This window comes from Dermacentor silvarum, chromosome 2 (genome assembly GCF_013339745.2).
Source record: "Dermacentor silvarum isolate Dsil-2018 chromosome 2, BIME_Dsil_1.4, whole genome shotgun sequence".
Taxonomy (NCBI): domain Eukaryota; kingdom Metazoa; phylum Arthropoda; class Arachnida; order Ixodida; family Ixodidae; genus Dermacentor; species Dermacentor silvarum.
In genome coordinates, this window is record NC_051155.1 from 67,987,201 (window position 1) to 67,994,063 (window position 6,863).

The window sequence follows — 6,863 nt, forward strand, 5'->3', positions numbered from 1 at the left end:
TACACAATGAGGCATCTGCCACCATTCTTCAAATTTGGCAGCAATGTCATGCAATCTCATTTTTTCATGGAACACAGCAGCCAATTGCAGCACCCTTTCCAGGTTATGAATAAACAAAAACAAGTTTGACCTGACGACCCTGAATCTGGCTTACGTAGGGATATGAACGTCTGTATCGGTTCCTATTCACAACTACCTTGAGTGACCTATCGCGTTCCAGCTCATATATGCAATGCCTCACGAATTCAAGTGCGCCAGAGAGTAGGAAGAATGCCAACATTTTACGTTAAAGAATTTAAAAATAATAGGCCGATTAGCTATTTTTAAGCGCTGTGTAAAATATTCACGAATATATATTTCAATACAATCAACGAAGAGAACAGGACGGCTTGGGGAAAGGATATTCCACAATACACCTGGTCCATGCCATCAATCAGGTAATTGAAATACCTGCGGAATACAATCAACCTCTGAATATGGCTTTCGAAGAATATGAAAACTTATTTGATTCAGCAGAGATACCATCAGTCATTAACGGCAATGCGTTATCAAGCAGTACAGGAGGCAAAAGTCAATATTTGGGGAAATATCTTAAAAGATTCCACAGATATACCTTGCTTCGCCTGAAGAAAACTAAAAATTGCCTATCAAGAAAGGGGTCAGGCAAGGAGGCACAATCTCTCCAATGCTATTCATTGCATGTTTAGAAGTGTTCCAGCTGCGAGGGTCATCCAGAAAATAAAGAACGTTTAGTTATTGAAAATGAAAGCGAATATATTTATTGCAAAAAAACTTATTCTGTTACATATATGCCCTCCATTGTCTTAAAATCATCTCCTTCATTTAAACATTTGTCGTATCTGGTCACGAGCGTCAGAATTCCCATGCTGTGCTCTTATGCCGCCAGTTCATTAATCCAGGGCGAGTTTCATCGTGCACATTTGTTCGTCCATTGTTGAACATTGCACACGATTTTCTCACCTTTCTTTTGTTCATTACTTTATCACCACATACTGCTTTTAGTTGCCGGTAAATTCCTGCTGGTTTCACCTGTGGAGCGTTCAGAAATCAAATAACACTCCTTATATCTGATTTTGGATCACGCAGTTTATTTAGACCATTACACCAAATGCATAAGGGTTACAGCTTGCAACCTCCACTCACAGCGTTATGAGCACAGCTGCAACCAATAATTATGTTTTCAATAAATATTATTCTTTTCATTTTGTAGAACTAAACGGTATTTATTTGATGGATTACCCTGGTATTACAGTGGGCAGGCTTAGAATTGAGGATCAACGGCAAAGACCTCAACAAACTTCGGTTTGCAGATAACATTGTCCTGTTCTGCAACACTGCGGTCGAACTGCAACAAATGATTGAGGAAATTAACAGAGAAAGTGTGAGAGTAGGATTGAAGATTAATATCAAGAAAACAAACTATTTTCATTAGTTTGGAAAGGGAACAATAATAATGATCGCCAGTGAGCCTCAAGATTATCTGCAAGAATAGGTTTACGTAGTTAGGTGACCAGTGGAGTATTAGAGTTACAGAACAGGTACCGAGGGAAGGGCAACGCAGTCGAGGATGGCAGAAAATTAGGTGAGGCCATGGAATTAAGAAATTTGGAGGCGAAAGTTGGAATCAGGTAGTGCAAGACATGGGTAATGGGAGGTCCCTTGGAGAGGCAATCGTCCTCCAATGGACATAAACATCGGCTGCTGCTGATTATGATGATGATCATTACCGCACTTCAAACTACAAAACTGACATAATGCTGTGCTTCACATTGTTTAACACGTTTCTTCCTGATTCCTGGTTTCAGGTGAAACGCTCGGACAAGCATCTTTCAATTACCTTTCGGGGCACTCAACTGCCTCGCGTATATTCTCAGAAGTTTGCCAGGCGTTCTGGAATGTACTTGCACCGACACAGTGAACTCTCGATTTAACGAAATTCAGGGAAGCGCGGTATATGGTTCGCTATTATGAAAACTCGTTATAGTGAAAGTGGCCAAAATTAATCATTCTGCCCATTAACCCATCAGTTCATAAGGTGTCACCATATGAGCAATCCACGAAGACGTCGTTGTTGGCTCTCGGCCAGCGCTGTTGCTATTTGCCATAGATTCCGGCCCCGCGCACCACCGAAGTACCGTGTAATGAGAGTGACGAGCTCAAAACAGACGCTGACGCCGACAAAACTGCCGAAAAAAGAAATGCATGTCGCCTCGAAACCGCAATGTTTCTTGTTTGTTTCTTTTTCACAGCCTTGACGTGCACACCACCACTGTCTCGCTCGAGCGGGACACCTGAACTATTTCGAAGCGCAAGCACGCCTAAATGACACCGCCGGGAAAGTACAAAGTGTGATCGTGTGGCAACCCCGCGAGTACAGATTACATTTCTCCGCCCGCGTAGCTAGTACGGCCGTAGAAAGCGCAACATAGGCGCCTGAAGAGCAGAACGAAAGAAGGAAGAGGCGTGACTCAGTTGCTTGGCGACACATGTCTGGGCGGAGCATGCGCTCGCAAAACCTGATGCATCGTCGCCTCATCTAGCGTTCGCACGGTCCTGCCCATGACAATCGCCACTTCGGGGGCTTTTCAGAAAGAACGGCTCGTCTGACTGTTCAGCTGACACACTCTTACATTGTCTCGGAACGAAAAAGATTAGCGTAGCTAACACAGGAGGCGCAATGCTAAAGAGACAGCGGAGCTCATGGGCACCTATTAGTCTTGGATTTTGGGCTAGGCTAAGCGTTCAGAAGTCATCCCCAGCATTTCTGAAATTCATTGATTATTGATTGATTATCCATTAGCTAATAATTGGCTATCGATTGGCTATCGCAAGGTATTGGCCCCGTACTTGGGCTAGGCTAAGCACTACCAAGTTATCCCCAGCATATACCGAAAGGTATTGATTATTGATCGACTATCGATTAGCTATCGATTGGCTATCGATGACTGACAAAGCTTAAGTAGTCCCAACGATGCTTTGCCAGACTTAGCCCGACTCAGCTTCGCTAGTTCACAGGGGCTTGTGCCATTGCGCTTGGACCTTTTCTGCACAACCGCCAGGATCGGCCTACATTTTCTGTTCGCGCGTTACGCACTAATGCTCGGCTTAAATAGCTCCGCTGTTAAAACCGTGAGTCAAGAACGAAAGTATTTTGCGGTGCTGCCCGACCCAATGCGCGGCTTCTCGCCTCGCTCGTCTCGGTGCTCTATTGAGCTGCGCTCTTGGAGTATCCGTCAACGCAGAACTTCGGGCGCACTGCGTCGCTGTAGAGCGCAAGGGCGACGCTCTAAACCCGGGACGGACCGATTGCAATGCGCGCCGGCCTATCATCAGCCATGCTAGGTTTGGCTGGTACATAAAAGGCGTGCGCGATGCGAGCGCGGGCGATGGCGGTTTCCCTTGTGACATGCCGCTGTCACCGACTCGCGTGATCGTTGCGCTGCTTTCGAGTCTTTTTGTGAACTCGTGGAGTCATTATCGTGGGCGATTGGCCTTTCGATCTAGAGGCGGCCGCCCCCGCATTCCCACGCACCGTTGCTGCCTGCCAGCGTGCTTTTTAAAGCGAAGCTTTGTACCTCTACCAGCCAAGCGTTCTGTCGTGTCCGTCGTTGTAATCAAAAAACGATTCCGACGAACCGCTAACAATTGCAGGTATAGCAGTATATCTTACTTGAATGCAGGCATTCAGCGTACAACTAAGTACTCGTTTTCGCAAGAAAAACCACAAAACAAGCTTCAAAGTGATGAGCCAACATGATGGATGATAAGGGCTGCGGGCAAACAACGGAAACAGGCTCGGCGCGGTCCGTAAGATTAGATTGCAGCTGTTGCAAAGCTTATGCAGCTGCTTGAATAAGGGTTGACGTCATTCGAAACCCTTCCAGCCTAGTAACTGCTTCGGTTCATTTTCTAGACTACCCCACTATGGGGTAGTCTAGTAGTGTGTATCACACCGATCATAAAGCAGTAGTGAACATTGTTGTGAAGTAAATAATAATAAAGGCCGTGGTTAAAGTTACGTTGTAGTGTGTGAAATATCAAGTGCGCCGCAGTCACCGTGAGGGTGGCGTAAAAAGGTTCGCTTTCCAACCACCTTCACAGGGTGGATTGGCGGGCAATTGTTTTCCCCCTTCAGGTGCCGTCTCAGGTTTTCCGAACTCATGCGCCACGGCGTCCGCTTCCTGCGCCTTGTCGTCTGCTAGCCTCCTGTTTCGGCTGCCGTGACGGGGTGCACGAAAATCTAAGAATTCCCAGATTTTGGAATATTATGTCGTTGTACTGAGGCGCTGTTAACATGACACGGAAACTGAATAACGATCGTTATTCTGAAACGTTCGGCATTCACAAGTTCGTATTACTGAAATATGCGTTACATTGAAAATATAAGATGCTAGCAGAGGACTTCTCAAAAGTTCGTTAATCTGAAAATTTGCATTACTGTACTTGTTTATGCCTGTCAACTGCAGTCTAGTGGTTGAAGGTGAGCTTGAAGGCGATAAGTCACTCAAGGAAGTTGTGACTAGGTATGAATACAGACGTTGATATCTCTACGTAATCCATTTCAGGCTCATCAGGACAACATTTTCAGGAGATTGAATCCACAGGAAGTGATGGAGTGGGCTTCGCAGGTAACAATAGTATCGGGCGTGCGTTTCATCGGCAGGTTGACGAGAGACTTCACACTCAAGGCAGTAAATACGCAAAACATTTAGAAAACTGTTTATTTTATGTGAAACCACCCTTGCATATGAAATAAAAGACGTTTTCTTGAAATCGTAACGACCAGCGAGGTAACTGACTAGTAGGGTCGCGTGTTGCAACCAAGGGAGACAGTGGTCGTCAATCACTATCCTGAATTTCTAGCGTGCCAGTATGTTCGGAACTTGAGGTTGCTACCTCGAAGCATTCCAATTCGGTGACCGTGTGCTTCCACTGATCCTTAGCAATGCTAGAAATTCAGTAGGTGATGCCCTGCTGGCATTCGCCATGCAGTTTTACGAGTGCAGTGTCGCCGTCCGCACCACTAACATCAGTGTGAAGCTCAGTTGTAGCCCCACGAATAAAGTTGCACAACATTCAATTGAAGGTGAGCAGAAAGTTTAGTTTTTCTTTGTGTGGTTTTACGTGACAAATCAGTTCTGATTATGAGGCACGCTGTAGTGGAGGGGTCCGGATTAATTTTGACCACCTTGGGTTCTTTAACGTGCACTCCAACGCAAGCACACGGGCGTGTTTGCATGTCGCCTCCATCGAAATGCGGCCGCCGCGGCCGGGATTCGATCCCGCGACCTCGTGATCAGCTGTGCAACGCCTCAGCTAACTGAGCCACCGCGACTGGCAGAGTGCAAATTATAACAGGTAGTCTATGCCAATTGTGTGTCCTTGTGATGCAGCGACGTAAATAAATGAGCTAGGCACGCACAAGCCGTAATGCAGATCATCCAGAGAAGCTGCGAATGGCTTACGCCATTTTCGTTTGTTGGAAGTCACAAGCTGCTGCATGCTTCTGAGTTCCGGGTCAGATGCCATATTTTTTACGAAAAAAAAAACGAGAAGGAGTGTTTGACGATTGCTGTAGCAGGCTTTTATTCGCATTTTTTATTATTTTCCCTGGCAGCACACAGTCATATCTACAATGTACACAGGAAACATTCAGCCTCTGAGAGCATCAGGCATACCTATTCCTTTGACAAAGGAACAGCGTCAGAAGCCGGGACAATTATTCAGCAAACGCCTCCCCACGTCACACTCTTGACTATCCAGACCAAGGGCCAGAAGCGGAGGCGCTCGTGTAGCGAGAGGAGTAGGGAGAGGAGCCACCAATGATGCGGTACTGCGGGCCAGCGGGGAGAGGGTTCGCATTGTAGACCGCGTCGGCACTGGCTCCAGGGGCGGTTCCGGGCTCGTTGGTGTCAATCTTTGCGCGGAATCCGCCAGCATCAGCGATGTACTTCACCTGGCGGAAGATGCCGTTGGCGTCCGAGTAGCCGTACATGCCCGTCTTGGTATTGGAGGCGTCGCCCCGTTCTTTCTGGTAGGTCTTGGTGCCGTACTGATCTACGTTGTCGTAGCCGAAGCTGTACGGTTGCGGTGGCTGCGTTCAGAAATTGCGAATGAGTGAGATATTTATATGCTTTAGCACAAAGACGACGTGTAGAACAAGAACATTTATACCTAACTTGTCATTTCTGCACCGAGCAGCTCAAAAATGCTTTTTAAAGCTTAAAGGCATTGCTTGCACTATGCATCTTTAGTTTTTTAAGAACTTACTATCGCGGCGCACTAAAGTTTGTTTTAACCCAGCATGATTCATGATTTGTCGACACATATTAGCTGCGTATTGAAGGTGGAAATTATACATATATTTATAACTTGCCGCTCAATTGCAAAAATTTTAAGAAAGTATTATTATACATGCGAATGAGCTGGCACTCAACATCAGGAAGCGCAACGTTCACGACCTTCATGCTTGTTTTTTTTTCGAATAACTGGATCTCACGCAAAACATATGATGCTTGGAATGTTCCTTCCGCATTAAAATTGACTAGCACCTAAATGACTAGGGCAGGTACAAAGCATAGCTAGTGAAAATGCAGCTGATCTCTTTTTCGCAGAACAGCTGCTCATCTTAATTAACAAGGTAGACCGTTATGAAGCGCCTGCTTAGAAAAATGGCGCATACAGGAGTTGGTTGTTCTGTTTCGAAACCTTGTAGCTGCTGCGGCGGCATGCAACTCTTCATCAGACTGCGGGACTTCGTCGACGTTGCATTAGTTCCTAACATCAGCCAAATCGTTCACATGTCGACAGTACGAGTAATCGCAGGCAGCAGAGCTCGGGAG